Source organism: Stenella coeruleoalba (assembly GCF_951394435.1).
Source record: "Stenella coeruleoalba genome assembly, chromosome: X".
NCBI classification, from domain to species: Eukaryota; Metazoa; Chordata; class Mammalia; order Artiodactyla; family Delphinidae; genus Stenella; species Stenella coeruleoalba.
In genome coordinates this window covers 1,308,429-1,325,415 of record NC_137152.1, presented here as the reverse complement: position 1 = coordinate 1,325,415, position 16,987 = coordinate 1,308,429, and the positions used below count along the sequence as shown (strand labels likewise).

Genomic DNA, 16,987 nt, shown 5'->3' with positions numbered 1-16,987 from the left:
GGATAGCAAAAATAAGCTAAATTTATAAATGAAAACAATTTTTTAAAGCCAATGGATTAAATAATATTTTAAAAGCTATAGAATTAAATATTTTTTTGAAATAAAGCACTTCTGCTATATTAACAAAATATGAAAGTTACTGTGAAGCAGAGTGCTTGTGCAGATACTGAGTTGTGAGCTGAACCAGCTGCTCTTTTCGTGGAACACCATTTTTGGCTTCTTGGTTAGAAGATGCCACGTGGAGCAGAGTATCCTGGCTTATTGCTAAACAGGCCCAAGGAAAAAGCTTTAGAATCGGTTCTCCAAGCCAGCTAACAGGTACACGAAAAGGTGTTCAACGTTGCTAATCATCAGGGAAATGCAGATCAAAACCACAGTGAGAGGGGGTTCCCTGGTGGCGCAGTGGTTGAGAGTCCGCCTGCTGATGCAGGGGACATGGGTTCGTGCCCCGGTCTGGGAAGATCCCACATGCCGTGGAGTGGCTGGGCCCGTGAGCCATGGCCGCTGGGCCTGCGGTCCGGAACCTGTGCTCCGCAACGGGAGAGGCCACGGTGGTGAGAGGCCTGCGTACCGCAAAAAAAAAAACAAAAAACAAAGGTCCACATCAAAACCACAGTGAGACATCACCTCACACCGGTCAGAGGTCCATCATTAAAAAGAACACAAATAACAGATGTTGGGCAGGGTGTGGAGAAACGGGAGCCCTCCTGCACTGTCGGTGGGAATGTAAGTTGGTGCAGCCACTATGGAGAACAGGATGGAGGTTTCGTAAACTCAAATTAGAGCTACCATGTGATCCAGCAATCCCACTCCTGGGCACACATCCAGGCAAAATTAATTCGAACAGATTCATGCACCCCAAAGTTCATAGCAGCACTATTTACAATAGCCAAGACATGGAAGCCACCTAAATGTCCATCAACAGAGGAATGGATAAACAAGAAGTGGTTCATATATACAATGGAATACGGCTCAGCCATGAAAAAGAAGGAAATAATGCCACTTGGGGCAGTATGTTCCTGTAGCTTATTTATACATAGCAGTCTGGACCTCTTAATCACCTACCCCTGTCTTGCCCCCCCCCCCCCCCACTGGAAACCACTCGTTTGTTCTCGGTATCTGTGAGCCTGCTTCTGTTTTGTTATACAGTATTCACTACTTGGTTGTATTTTTTAGATTCCACATATAAGTGAGATCATACAGCATTTGTCTTTCTCTCTGACTTATTTCACTTAGCATAACATCCTCAGGGTCCATCCATGTGGCTGCAGATGGCATTATTTCATTCTTTTTAAGGGCTGAGTAGTATTCCATTGTATAAACGGACCACATCATCTTCATCCATTCCTCTGTTGATGGACATTTAGGTTGCTTCTGAGGGTGGGTCTTTAATCCAGTATAACCAATGTCATTATAAGAAGAGGAGACACAGAGACACTGAGAGGTGAAGCCACGTGACGATGGAGCAGCGATTGGAGAGATGTGTCTACAAGCCAAGGACCATCAAGGAAGCCCAGCAGCCCCCGGATTCTGGAGAGAAACCTGGAACAGATTCTCCCCTGGAGCCTCCGGAAGGAACCAGCCCTGCCCACACCTTAATCTGAGACGTCTGGTCTCCAGAACTGAGAGAAGATACTTTTCTGTTGGTTTCAGCCATCTGGTGTGTGGTCGTGTGATGGCGACCCCGGGGAGACCAATACAGGTGTACGCACTCAGTGGCTCATCAAACTGCATGGCTTGGCCGCGTCGGTGTTCAGGGCGGTAATGTTACGTGAACGACATCCAGTGAGTGCTCGCCATTTCTCTGTGTTCTCGGGGGGAATCCGCTGCGTTGCTGTCCCAGACACACCGTGTATGGTATTTGATGTTGGCTGTTAGACTCACTGGGCTGAAATGCTTACCCTCCATCATCCTCCGACGACCTTCCATCTACAGAGCAGGCTCTGGTTGGTTAGCGGGATGCAGCGTATCAGGGGCTTTCAGGTCTGTCTTCTCACTCAGTTCTCTGCAGCTGTTGAGAGAGAGGCCCTGTTAATATCCCACTTTATCTGCCGTGGGAACTCTGGGGCTCCTGTGATGATGAATAAGGGGGTGGGCTTTTATACCCAGATCTTCTGCCCTCCCTAATCAACAAGTGCTTCCTCAACCTGGCTGTGCATCCAGTTCAGACACCCCATAAAAACACACATTCCTGGGCCCCGTCCTCTGAGAGTGACCTGGGTAGATATCAGGTCGACAGTATTTTTAAGAAGTTCCTCCAATGATTCTATCGCTGGCCCCACAGGGGCGCTCAGGGAAAACACTGAGATTGTTTGCAATTTCGTCATCACCTCTCTGGGTTAACGAGAGCCTGGGTCTCATTTCTGGAAGAAGGAAGGAATTCAAGAACCGTTTGCACGTGCACTATGCCCGATATTCAAGCACAATGTTGAAAAAAGTAAGATGAGGGTTTCCCCGGTGGCGCAGTGGTTGGGAGTCCACCTGCCGATGCAGGGGATACGGGTTCGTGCCCCGGTCCGGGAAGATCCCATATACCGCGGAGCGGCTGGGCCCGTGAGCCATGGCCGCTGAGCCTGCGCGTCTGGAGCCTGTGCTGTGCAATGGGAGAGACCACAGCAGTGAGAGGCCCGCGTACGGCAAAAAAAAAAAAAAAAAAACCCAAAAAACTAAGATGACTTTCTTTGCGTGTCCCGTGACACATCAGACGCGGTTTCAGGAATCAGTTTCCAACGGCACGGAAATCACGGACCAGCTTAAACTGGCTTTGCCTCCTTAAATAGGTTGTTGATTAATCAAGCTGAAACAGCACCAGCTTCTCCTGGTTTCGCCTCATTTAATAGGTCGTTGATCCATCAATCCCCGAGTTATTTTACAGAGACAGCACTGCACATGCTCAGGACGGGAACCCATGTTACTAGGGTGATCTCGGAGCCAAGAATCTTCAGTCTACACAACTTAAGGACTAGAAATGTTACCACTGGAGCCCTTTACGAAGCGAGAACTCCTTCAATAAGGAAAATCTGGCTTCCATCTGCAGGAGTAGCTCATATGGCCTGATTGGAGACTAGCCAATCAGCTTCCAAGCTTGAAACTCCCTGACCCCTTAAAGTTCACTCCGGACGCTGAATCCTGGAGACGCATTTGCGAGCCCGGGCCGCTGCTGGTGGTTGAGCTGACGGTGAAGCTCTTCGTCTTCTGGGAAAGCTTGTGCCATTGCATTGGCTTCTGTGCACGTCGGGCGGTGAGCCTTTGCTCGGTGACAAGTCTTGGGGCGCTCATCACATGCTGAGTCACTTAAGGATACTGCATCTCGGTCAGTGTGCCCACCACCAGCCCCACCGGCCGGGTGAGAGGTCTGAGACGTGTGTGCAGGAGGGATGACAAGACGCTGGTGCCGTTTTTCGTGACGCTGTTGAGTAGGATCCTGTACCGTCAGTGGGATGCAAAGGTAAGAGTGCGGGTGCCTTTCGGTGTGCAGCCTGGGCTGGATTTCCACGTGCTTTCTACGGAGGCACGTTCAATCCCGTTCAGCCTCACGGAGGGAAGGGGGGCGTACACTCTCCCTAGTTTAAATAGGGTCATTTGGGGGAAAAGAAAGAACAATTAAGACTCCAACAGCAGTCTCCCCAAACTGTTGCCAAACTTGAATCTGGTGGAGCTGGATGGAATATGACACCCCAAAGCCTCCTGCACCCACCTGCCTATCTTTGTTTTGTGTCCCATCTTTTCCATCCAGCCCAGGCTGTGGTTACCCATGCACTTGGTCAGACAGCCGTGGGAGAGAAATGGGCTGAATTCTTAATGAGTTGGACCATTGTCAGAGCAAGGTGGGGAATCCAGGCTAAATACTATCTGGAAATGAAGATGCATTTTTCTAATTACTGGAATCGTATGCCTTTCGATGTATCAGTTTGAGGGGAAATGGTGATGTTTTTAGCTCACTTGGCCATTTGTGCTATTTTTGGAACTCTGTAAAAATACTGAATCAAGTTCACCTGAAGCTAATAGACTATACAGCAACTATAGTTCAATTAGAAAACCCTGTAGCTTTTAAAACCTAAAGGTAAGTGATTAAGACCTGAAACTTTCCCAAGACAGTGAGTGTATAATCCCAGCAGAGGCGCTGGACTTGACATTTCCCTGGTGCCTGTGTCATAATCTTATATGGGGCCTTTGGCTGCGTGTGTTAAACTTTTCCCAAACGACTGGTCCCATCTGCCCTTCCTGCCCCTTCCCCCCGCCGAAAAGCCATTCTGGTTGAGTATCTGGTGAAAATCTGGCTTTGAAGCAAGGCACTGCCCTTCTCTTCCATGCTTCCAATTCCCCATCAGAGCCTCAGCCCACCGGCTGTGTTACCCAGCAAGTAACTAATAGACGATTCTCCATGACTCAGTTTCTCCGAGCCCAAATCTGGTCGCCCCAGACCTTCTCTGCAGATGCATTTAACCCGGAGAAGACTCTACCGCGTTTCATGTTTTATGTCCACGTGCTTCTCCTGTGTAAGTCCCCTGAGGGCAGGGTCTGTGCCCCCCTGGGGTACACGGGGAAATTCAGAGGATGCCCAGCTACCCAAGCCTGTTCGCTAGCCGCGTCGAGGGCGGCGCTTGCAGATAATTGTTACCAAAGCAAACCCGAGTCCCTTGCTCAGCGAAGCCCAGCTCCTGATCCCGGGTTGTGGTGAAGGGAAGAGCAGCGTTTGTCTGCAAGACGCCCCACGTGCGTCCAAGTCTAGAGAAGGGCGGCTCGCGCTGAAGACGCGAACTCCCCGAGGGCCTTCAGGGAAAGGCTTTTAAACCAGAGCGAGGGAGAGGGTTTCGGGTGCGAGGTCAGCTCGTGGACCTTCTTCGGCTTGGTTGGTGGGGGACCTGGCGTCCGCGTCGTCAACCTTCTGATTGCAGCCACCTGGGGTCTCCGTGCTGGTGGGCGGCACGCAGGTAACTTCTCCCACCTGGTGGGGCTTTCGGTCTCTGCAAAGCAACGCAAAGGACGTGGCTCAGAATCTGATCTGTAGCCCTTAGGGAGGAAGTGAAAGCCCTTGACTCTGTTTAATGGCTAAACTATTATTGTCTTGCGTGACTGTGTTCCTTTGTTTGTATATTTTCTCACTTCTCTGATTAAACTTGCTCTCTGGAGATCCCGCAAGGCCTAGGAGGGTAAAGCTTTTTTTAGAATCAAGAGGCAGGGGACGTGGGGGGAGGGGTCCATCCCCCGGTCTGTCATAACGTCCATAAGTTGTATATTCATGTTCTCATACTCAGGAAACATTAGCTGCTTCCCCAGGCAGTGCTCCCAGAGAGAAGGTATCTTTTATCCCATGAAGAAAAAGGGGACTTTTTTTTCCCAGTACAGTTTAATTTTTTTTACCGTTTCTTCTTCGTAGAGACTGGTCTCTGTTCCTTTTTGTCAGCTCCCACCATCTCCCATCTTTTATTTTTTTTAATCTGTCCCCTGGGGTCCATCCGTTTCATCCTTGCTTTGTTTCCTCTTGCAGTTGTATCCCCTGCCTCACATCAGGGTCTTCCTCCTTCCATGGCTGCGTCTTCGATTTCCCTGAGTTCTGTTCTTGTGTTTCATGGGTGGAAACATGGAGGCGTGGATTAGCTGCCCCTCATTTCCGTCCAGGTAAATGCCACTCCTGTGTCCAGTTCGCTTTGTCAGCAGAGACGAGATGGCATTTGGCTTAAAAACGCCTCATGAGTTCAACATTTCCCTGCTACAGAAGAAGCGTTAATCACCATTACAATGTTCCCCAGAGTGGCCAGCAGAATCCTCCCCGTTTGCCCAGTTATTAACGAGAACATCACTCCTTTTTAGCCTGGCACGAGGACAAAAGCCATAGTTGTATTTAACGAGATTTTAAAATCAAGACGGGAATAAGTTACACAGTTAATGTGACATAGGCTGAGGGAGCTAAAATATGACACAGAAGGGTTTGTTACAGTGGAACACACTTATGTTTTGTTTTATAAGAGAGATAGCTGATCAGAAGGAACTAGGAAGGAAAAAAATCATCAAAAACCACCAGGCGGGGCTTGTAGACCCCACGTAACAAGCCGTTCTTCAGGGTTGGGCTCCCTCTGCAGACACCAGGCCACTCCGTTTCTGGGCCTGCAGCGTTCATCAGAGTTAGCAAGGATGCTGGCTGAGGTCGATAGGAAACATTCCTTAGAGGTCTGCATGTGCATGGTAAGGATACTCTTTATTCTTCCCTGGGTATAAAAGGGTTGTGGGTTTCTCTTGGCCAAAGATCAGTTCTCAGCTCTCCACCTGGAGAGCGCCTTGTTCAAGAAATAGGTTTAAGGCGGGACTTCCCCGGCGGACCAGTGGTTAGGACTCCACGGTTCCACTGCAGGGGGCAGGGGTTTGATCCCTAGTTGGGGAACTAAGATCCTGCAAGCCACGGCCAAAAAAAAAAGAAAAAAAAATAGGTTTTAAAAAAGATGATTTCATTCTGCCATCATGGGCTCATGACAGGGACTCCGAAGTCTCATGCATCATCGGAAATTGTGTGCATAAGTTTGTTTCGTGCAAGTAAATATAATGCCAACTGTCCAGGCATGGGTGGCTTCCGCTTAGGAGTAAACGGTTGTTTACGCATCATGTGTTAGTAACATACAGTACACAAGCCAAATGAGCATCTTCCGAGAGTCTTCAGGAAAGATGGTGATTCTTTATTTTATGATAACTCGGCTGCAGAGGTAGCTGGCAACGGTCCTGACCTTCAGCTGTGCCCTCAGGGAAGCAGGTCATTGTGTTCCCTGCCTGGGTCCTTGTTCTCTCTAATCAATAGAAATGGATTCGAAGGCAGATGAGTTCATGGGAGGCTGTCTTGGGACTTGTCCTGCAGCGGGAGGGAGTGAAAACAAGTAACAGGTGCTTTGCTCATTCCCTGAGCTGGTTCCTAGTGCGCTGAGGGTGGGAGTAGTTGGGTGGGTTGGGATGGAGGGATGGCTTAGGGGGTCTGCCCACCCCTCGGTGGTGCAGCGCGCAGGAATCACGCGCAGGACCTGCTTTTGCTCGAAACACCTCAGAAATGGCAGTTGGGGTTTGGTCTTTTTGTATCTCATTGTTTGTAATTTCCCACAGCTGTGTGCGGTTATTTTTAGTCCCTTCTAGTTTCTTTGTATTTTGTTGCTGGAGGAGAGGTGTGTCCAGGTGCAAGCCCTGCAGCAAAGGGTCCCAGCTCCCAGCCCATCTCAACTGCAGTTCCCCCAATTTCAGGAAGGGGCGTCATGGGTATTGTATACAGTCGGTTCTGGATGTCAGTGCGGTGACTGTATACAGCCGCTTGTGGATGCCACGGTGCTTATTCTCACCTCCTGGTTATAGGTCACGGCTGGTTTTGCGTCGTCCTTTCCCACTGAGTTTGCCGTGTGGTGTTCGGTTAGTGATGTTGCAAACTGTTAGCATTCGTATTGACATTTTGGGGCCAAAAGATACGAATGCTTTTTGAGTCAAATACAGATCACAAAAATGTGACCTTAGCATGGGATTGCTCGCAGGGCATGTACTTGTGCAAATGTATTCTATCGTGTCTTCACGGTGCTTTAAAACTTTATCCTATAACTCAATTTTCACACTTAAATCGCACTTTGTTTTTGATTGACCCTAAAATGAAGTTTGCTGGTGTATTCCACAAATTGCTGTATGGGACCTGCAGGTGTGCTGATTGCTATAATTTTTAAAAGCGTTTGTAAAATCATGATGTATCTGTTTGCTCGGGCTGCCATAAAATGCCCCAGACTGGGGGCGCTTTTAAACATCAGGCATGTGTCTCTCCCAGTCCTGGAGAATGGAATGTGAGATCCAAGCGTCAGCAGGACTGGTTCCTCCTGAGGCCTCTCTCCTGGGCTTGTAGGCGGCCTCTCCTCCCTGAGTCCTCACAGGGTCGTCCCTCTCTGCTAGTCTGTGTCCTAATCTCCTCTTTTTATAAGGAAACCTGTCCCATGGGATCAGGACCCAGCCTAATGACCTCAGTTTACAGTCATCCGCTCTTTGAAGACCTTATCTCCAAATAGTGTCACATTCTGAGGTCCTGGGGGCTAGGACTTCACGTGAATTTGGAGGGGACAGTTCAGCCTATAGCACATAAAGGGACAATTTAACACAACTAGATACAACCACACCCCTGCGTATGTATGTAGGCCCCTCTTTTCACTGTGACTATGTCCCCTTCTCCATTGGGGGTGCACTGGTCCTCATGTGCTTTCCCCAGTGAACCTGAATTTATCACGCACCTCAATTTTATAGTCGGCATCAAAGGTGTTACCAGAATCCCAATGAAATGACTCCTGCAACCTTAGTTTTTCCTACGAATTGGGCGTTTCTATTACAGGCCAGTCTGTTCATCTGAGTTGGTTTGCTTTTCATGGGTCTATGCTTCTGTCTTCCCCTGATCTGGTCATTCATGGGTTATGCATAGATTATGGGGAAAGAGGAGTATCACGGAGGAGAATCAGATGAGTCCGTGCTTCCGGACCGGCAAAGCCAAATTCACCTCATTACATCCTTTATTAGGGTTATCCTTTCTTGTGAAATCCGTACATCTAATGATTCAAAACTAATCATCGGTGGATTGTTTATGGTTTTTATCCTTCTTAGTATTCTTTTATGTATGGCAGTCATTTCTGAATATGTTCCTCTTGGAAAAATGTAATATATGTCATAAAGCTCCATTTCCCTGTTTCTATCCATCTTTTTTTTTTTTTAAATTATGTTTGGCTGCGTTTGATCTTCGTTGCTGCGTGCCTGCTTTCTCTAGTTGCAGCGAGCGGGGGCTACTCTTCATTGTGGTGCGCGGGCTTCTCATTGTGGTGGCTTCTCTTGTTGCAGAGCACGGGCTCTAGGTGCGTGGGTTTCAGTAGTTGTGGCATGCAGGCTCAGTAGTTGTGGCACACAGGTTTGCTCCGCAGCATGTGGGATCTTTCCGGACCAGAGCTCGAACCCGTGTGCCCCGCATTGGCAGGCAGATTCTTTACCACTGCGCCACCAGGGAAGCCCGCATCCAGCTTCTTGATATAGTAGGAAATGCTATTTTGAAAATTGTGCACACGTAATATGTGTACAGACTACATGTGCAAATAATTATCTATAAATAAGTATATATACAAGTGGTGGTTTATATAGGTGTATATCAAGTAATATATGTGTGTGGTTAGTGGTCGATTTCATTGTCATTTTTCATCTTTTTATAATTTTTTTATTGAAGTATATTTGGCATACGGTATTATACAATAGAGTGACTCACAATTGTTAAATGTTATACTCCAGTTATAGTTATTACAAAACATTAGCTGTACTCCCTGTGCTGTACAGTATATCCTAGTAGCTTATTTTATACGTAAGTTTGTATCTCTTAAAGCCCCGCCTATCCTGCCCCTCCCCGCTCCCTCTCCCCACTGGGAACCACTAGTTTGTTCTCTGTATCTGTGAGTCTGCTTCTGCTTTGTTATTTTCGCTAATTTGTATTTTTTTAGATTCCACATAGAAGTCATGTCATGATACCTGTCTTTCTGACTTCACCTAGTCTGATCACCTCTAGGTCCATTCGTGTTGCTGCAAATGGCATTATTTCATTCTTTTTTTTATGGCTGAGTCATATCCCATTGTATATATGCACCACATCTTCTTTATCCGTTCATCTGTCGATGGACACTTAGGTTGCTTCCATGTCCTGGCTATTGTAAATAGTGCTGCTATGAACTTTGGGGTGCATGTATCTTTTCTAATTAGAATTTTCTCCCAGATACATGCCCAGGAGTGGGATTGCTGGACCATATGGCAACTGTCTTTTGTAGTTTATTTTCTGACGCATCTCCATTCTGTTCTCCACAGTGGCTGCAGCACTTTCCATTCCCACCCACCGTATATACATGTGATGTGGTTTTTACCACAAACATCGAGCATCTAGTGAGTTTCTTCCAAACCTGTCATGTTACTGATGAAGAATCAGTTTTTGAGGTGGAGACTAGAGGCTAATCGTCTTTCGATATGTGGGCATAAAATAATAGAGATGACATTTCTATTCCATTTGTTTGATGTTTTCCAACACTGCACCTGGTGCTAGGGCTGTTGGTGTTGCTGAAATAAAGTGATTCACATTATGCAGAATTATTTTAAACAGTGACAACTAGGGAAAGGCAGCTCTGTTTACTTCCCACATGGCCACTGATGCGTTTTCAAACAAAATAATGGGGTATGACTAAACTCCGACTGCATCGTGTCCAAGTACGTTTTGCTCAGTGATGGAAACAGCCCTGGGGAAAATTAACATGGAATGAAGACCTTCTGGTCCGTGTCTCTTGGCCCATTCGTTTTCAACATTTGGTTCTCCTTGAGAAAGCTACCGAACAGAAGAAAAACACCAAATTAAAGTAAATATTTGGAGATGGAGGAAGAACACGGTGTTCCGACGGCTGTACTTTGTTTTACTGAAGTGTCGTTGACTTACAAATGTGTTTCAGGTGTACAGCAAAGGGATTCCGTTAAAAATATCTTTTTCATTTTCTCTTCCATGATGGTTTATCACAGGGTATTACATATAGTTCCCTGTGCTCTACAGTAGGACCTTGTTTATTTTATATTAACAGCAGTTTGTCCAATGGCTGTATTTTTTCATGGAAGGCTTTGAGGACTCACCTGGCAATAGCGTCTTGGGTCGTCCACCCTTCTTGTTCAGACAGTATTACTTCCTCTCCAGAGGCCAGATGGCAAATGCGGGGGAGAAAGGTAAGTGCAGCCCCCAGGGGGCACAGCCACGGGAGCAGCTGAGAACCGCAGAGAAACGCACCCCGTCAGCTGGTGGGCTGGCATCTGCGCCCCGGGAGGTGGTCTCGGCATCAGGGGAAGCGATGGGCCTTCAGGAGCAGGAGGGCAGGCCGGCTTCGAGCCTGTGTCAGTGCCTTACTGAGCCTTCATGTCCTGTTCCTGGTTCGACCCCGGATGGATGACCTAGGGGTGTGTGGCGTTGTCTTCCTGAATCCCGGAATCCCTTTTGGAGTGTTTTAGTATTTCATTGAAAAATGTTTTCTGTAAGGGGTAGGAATGCGTGTCAATCAGAGTCGAGTAGCTGCGACAAATAGATTCCAGTCTCATGACAGCAAAGTTGCCAAGGGGTGGGGCAAGGCAGGCAAAGTGGGAAAAGTGTAGGAAGGGGCACGTGTGGACACTTCCAAGGTCTAGAGGGGCATCCGTCATGTTCCTGTATGTGTCATTGGCTGGAACAGGGGCCTCCCTTCCTGCACGTGAGCCCAGAAAGACGAGGGGATTTGTTGGGTCACGCGTGAGCTGGCCGTCCCTTTGCCGCTTCTGCTCTAGAGCTGCCCAGCTGAGAGCTGCTGGGGAGTTAAGAACATCAAAGGGGAGAAGGAAGCACACTGAAAGAGCAAAAAGGGAAAGACAGCAGGACACAAAGAGGGGCAGCGCCCTTGGCCCACGGGTGGCGCTGGGACCCGAAGCAGCCCCGGTCAGGTGCCCAGCGATGCCAGCTCTGTGCTGAGAGACAAGCAGCAGAGCCACGTGACCGTCGGGAAACCCCCTCTACCGCAGTCTCTGCGCTCAGGGGCGGGACCGTCATCACCTGTAGCAGAGATGCAGCAATCGCTCCTACTACCTGATGGGTTTGGCCAAAATCTGCCAGCGTAGGACACGAGACAGGTTTTCTGTCGTGTCTGTTCTCCTGAAGGATCTATGACAAGTGTGTTGGCGGGGTCCCCTCCTTAGAGAAAGTGGGGCAGCTGAAGACGGGATCAATGGACTGCATTAGGACGGGCGATATACCAGATATCAGGAACCGGGAACTGCAGGGCGTATGAGAGGTTTCATGTGTGGTCGTGCAATTGTCCATCCCTCAGACAATAGTCCACGTTTGGGGATTGGCTATTGAGATTATTTGCATTCAGGAAAAGTGTGTGTGTGTGTGTGTGTGCATGTAGGTTTGTGTGTCGAGCAAATTTAAATCTATGTGATAGTTGTTTCAACTGACTTTAAAGGTCAGTTGATTAGCTTACAAAAATGAACTGCATTACATCTCTTCGGCTTTCTTGTTTGGCGTGTTAATATTTACAGAACGTCTTTGTCAGCGGTAATTAAGAGGCTTGTAAGTTAAATTGCTGTTTATTCTTTTAAAACTATTAATACATTGGAGTAAAAAAAAAAAAACAACTCAGAGCCCAAGGCTACTAATATGAAAACTAAAAGTGGGTCCCAGGACACACCTGTGAGCCCACTACCCCACCCGTGAAAGACATTTGTTCACAGGTTTTGGGTTGTCTTTGCAGAAATTGTCTGCGCGTGTGTGTTTCATGTTAAATACACTGCAGTTATCGCTGGACATGATACGGGCAGTGGATGCCAGAGTTCTGGCTTGGTTCTGGGTTTTTCCAGCGCAAGTCATGTTGGACGTGGATAGTTGTGTCTTGGAATGTGTGTGCGAGCCTGCTTCTGGGGTGCAGACCTGAAACGGAACTCGTTGCCAGGGTGTGTGAATGTAAGCTTTGCACGTGTGATTCTCAGGATTTGGTCTAAGTTTACACCCCCGCCGGAAGTATATGCAGGTCGAATTCATTCACGTCCTGACCAACAGGTGGTGTCGCGGCTTTTTGCTGATTTCATATGGTACCAATCTTATTGTTAATTCGTATCATCTTTCCTTCTCTTATACCAATAAGCATGGGCATTTCATCTCGGCCTTGAGATGAGCGTCTCTGTGGTATCGTCTCAAATATGCATGAGTTGTTTCACTAGTGGCTGCCGACTTGCCTTTGCGGTGCCCGTGGCACCCATGGGCACTGTCGTGAAGAGGTACTAAGATGGCCCCTTTTCCCACATCTCCCCCAGACCCGCACATCACCAGATGGTTAGACCTTTGGCGATCTGATAAATGAAACGTAGTATTTTGTCGTTTCCGTCAGTGTTTCTTCAGTTATAGCAATTAGTCAAATATCTGCAAGATGGAAACATCTTAAGGCACCTTCTTTCGCTAAAATATTTGAACACTCCACCTTACCAGGTACCCCGCCATGAACAGCTGATGCTTGGAATATCTGTTCTTTGTTATTTTACTCCTCCCTCCCTCCCACCTCCCTCCCTTCCTTCCTTTTTTCCAGATAACGAGCATCATTTTGCCTCACCATGTTCAAAATACGGGCAAGTATCTGTATCAAGAAAGTGGCATTCATTAATGCAAAGTAAAATGATTTTAGCAAGTAAAACACCCCCCTTGCACATAAATGCTTTACTTCCTCACACGGGCATCGCCCGAGCACAGCACGGAATTGTTCATTCCCACAAGTGACACTGCTCAGTCCAGAGAGCGCGGCTGTAGTCCTTCCTTATGTCATGGCTTTGAATTAAAAACTGCTGTTTTGTGCACTGCATCCTTTTGAATCGGGCTCTAGTTAACAGTGCTGTATTACATAATTAAGATCTACTCTCTTTAGCAATTTTTAAGTGTTCTCACCAAGAAAACGAAATGGTAATTATATGAAGGGTTGGAGATGTTAAGTGTTATCACAGTAATTATTTCAGAATATGCATGTATCAAATGATCTTTTTTTATAACATCTTTCTTGGAGGATAATTGCTTTACAATGGTGTTAGTTTCTGCTGTATAACAAAGTGAATCAGCTATACGTATACATATATCCCCACATCTCCTCCCTCTTGCGTCTCCCTCCCACCCTTCCTATCCCACCCCTCCAGGTGGTCACAAAGCACCGAGCTGATCTCCCTGTGCTATGCGGCTGCTTCCCACTAGCTACCTATTTTACATTTGGTAGTGTGTATATGTCCATGCCACTCTCTCACTTCGTCCCAGAAATGATTGTTTTAATGGGACATAGACTTAATTGACTTATAGCAAATGTTATGTCATGTTATATCTCATAATATGCCATTGCTACCATGACGTTGTGCTTGACCTATAACATACCTTATAATTGCCATTATGAGATATAACATGACATGATAACGGACATAACATGTCATAACATGTAAATAACATACGGCATGACGTACAAAGTATATGTCGTATCATAGTTGCCATTATTGAGACATAGGACATTATAGCTGACATAACACGCAGTACATACCATAACATGTAATTGACATGTAACACGACACAGTGCACGTCATAGCACACAATTGCCATTATATACATGACTGGCACAGCATAACATACACAACAGCATAGAATATATAACATAACATCGTCATATAGCATATAACCTCCCCCCCCCCCCGTACGCGGGCCTCTCCCGTTGTGGAGCACAGGCTCCGGACGCGCAGGCCCAGCGGCCATGGCTCACGGACCCAGCTGCTCCACGGCACGTGGGATCCTCCCGGACCGGGGCACGAACCCGTGCCCCCTGCATTCGCAGGCGGACTCTCAACCACTGCGCCACCAGGGAAGCCCTAGCATATAACCTCTTAAATTATCCCTAAACCACTGAAACTAAATACCGAAAACCCAAAATTTCCATATTTAAAACCAAGCAGGGAACTCCCCGGCGGTCCAGTGGTTAGAACTCGCTGCTTTCACTGCTGAGGGCCCAGGTTCACTCCTTGGTTGGGGAACTAAGATCCCACAAGACGCGCGGTGTGGCCAAAAATAAATAAATGAATAAACATTAAAAAACCAAACCAAAAACCCAAACAAAATAAAAGAGCGTGTCTTGCAGGAAACCCTGGTAGAAGTAGGCGTGACTCAGTTCCCTGGGAAGCACCTTAGCTCCTTGTCTGTGAGGAGACCACAAAACCACGTCAAGGGCTCTGCTCCCGGCATCACAGCCCGAGGTGGGCGCCAGGGCTGTGGATTCCAGGAGAAAGTATCCCGGAGAAGAGCAATTATCTAGGCTTTATTTCCCCCACACACACCGTTTATTTTTAGTGGCGTGAGTTTGTCTGAATCTATGTTTTAGAAGAGAAATTGTGCTTTATCATCTTTGATTTTGTGACAAGACTCTAGGTTTTATTTTATTTATTTTAGAAAAACAAAAAGCCCAGCTGTCTGTCAAGCCTTGTTCAATTCTTTGACGTGCCCACCGGGAGGAAGGAGGGAATCACGACCGTTTATAGAAAACTTTGGTGGAAAATTAACTGCGACGTGAATTCTGTCGGAGGATACGGGTCTGGGTCCCCACTACGTCCCTTTTTGACCGTGTGTGGCCAGCAGAAAAATGACCCCCGAAGATGTCCAATCCCTAATTCCTCATCCCCAGAGCAGGTGGGCGTGTTCCCTTACGTGGCAAAAGGGAATTACGGTAGCAGGTAGAGGTAAGGTTGGTCATGAGCTGACCTTAAGATGGAGATGATCCTGGATTATCCGGATGCGCTCAGTGTAAGCACAGCGTCCTTCAAAGCGGGCGAGGGAGGGAGAACGAGGGGCGGAGTGATGTGATGTGAGGGAGGAAGGACCACCCTCTGCGGGACTCGAGGATGGGGGAGGGGACCACGGAGCCAAGCAATGTGGGTGGTCTGTAGAAGCCGGAAAATGCAAGAGACAGGTTCTCCCTTGGCGCCTCGAGAAGGCAGCAGCCCCGCTGACACCGGGGTCTTAGCTCTGTGGGGCTTCTGACCCCCCAGACCTGTGAGATAATAAATATGCATCATTTGAGCCTTGAGGGTGCGCTGTCGTTACAGCAACCGTTGGAAAGAGACACGCATATAAATGGCTCATTAAATCTTAACTCGGGTCTGTCCTGTTGCTCAGAAACTTCCCAGGGTACCCACAGAGCGAAAGCCATGGAATACAAGGCAAATAGCGCTTTTAGTAAGACGTGATCCCTGCCCCCAGGAGGAGAACCTCGGGGCGGGGGGCGGGTTGCCCACGCACACATCAGTGTTCTTCCGTCGTCTTTCTTTCTAGTGTGTGTCATCCCTCCTTCATTTTTTCCCCCTTCTTTTTTACTCGACGTTGAAGAAATCATGCCAACTTTCAGTTTTATTGGAGCAAAGGAAGGCCTAGGATGTGTGTTGGAAACTTTTTAATAAAAACCATTCTATTGTAGTGAAACAGGCAAAGCATGACATGCACCCTTTTAACCGTTTTTAAGCGTTTAGTGACGTTAAGTCCATTCACACTGTCGTGCAGACATCACCACGATCCTCTCCGGAACTCCTTTCCTTGTGCAAAACTGAAACTCTGTCCCCATGAAACACTAAGTCCCCTTTTCCCCCCCCCTGGCCCCGGCACCCAGTTTTCTCTCTGGCCGGGGATTTGCGTGTTCTGGGCATTTCCTGTAAATGGAGTCACACACTATGTGTCTTTTTGCGTGTGGCCTCTTTCACTGAGCACGACGGCCTCAAGCTTCGTCCATGCCGTAGCCGGTTCCATGCTGTAGCCGGTGTCGGCGTTTCCTGCCTTTTTATGACTGAATACCATTCCGTTGTGTGGATGGACCACACTTCATCCATCCATCCATGGATGGGCGGTTGGGTTGTTTCCACCTTTGTGAATAAGGCTTCTATGAACCCGGGTGTGCAAGTATCTGTTCGAGACCCAGCTTTCCGTTCCTTTGGATAAATACCGAAAGTGGAATTGCTCGGTTGTACGGTAGCTCTGTTTTTAGCTTTTTAAGGACCCTCCATACTGTGCTCTAGAGTGGCTGTATCAGTTTACATTCCCACCAACAGCGTAGGAGGGTTCCTTTTCTTCACAGCCTCACCCACACTTGTTATTTTCTGCTTTTGTTTCCGTTTATAGCCATCCTAGTGGGTGTGAGGTGGTGTCTCACTGTGCTTTCGATTTGCGTTTTTCTAACCATTAGTGATGTTGAGCATCTTTTCATGTGCTTGTTGGCCATTGGCATATCTTCTTTGCAGAAATATCTGTTCATGTTCTTTGCCCATTTAAAAAACTCAGGTTTTTTTCCCTCAGTGGGCTTCCTTTATTAATTTCGTTTTTAAATTTTCTTTTTATTTATATATATACATATTGTAATTTTTTACTGGAGTAGAGTTGCTTTACAATGTTGTGTTTCTGCTGTAC

At 47.4% G+C, this 16,987-nt stretch overlaps 1 long non-coding RNA gene across 1 annotated transcript in view; it reads left to right on the top strand.

The window, feature by feature from the left end:
* Positions 1-1,812: 1,812 nt before the first annotated feature.
* LOC307179935 overlaps positions 1,813-16,987 on the top strand; it is a 75,611-nt gene continuing 60,436 nt past the window's right edge. Inside the window, exon 1 of the long non-coding RNA XR_013825617.1 lies at positions 1,813-3,448. This is a non-coding gene — a long non-coding RNA (uncharacterized lncRNA). The remainder of the gene's footprint in view (positions 3,449-16,987) is intronic.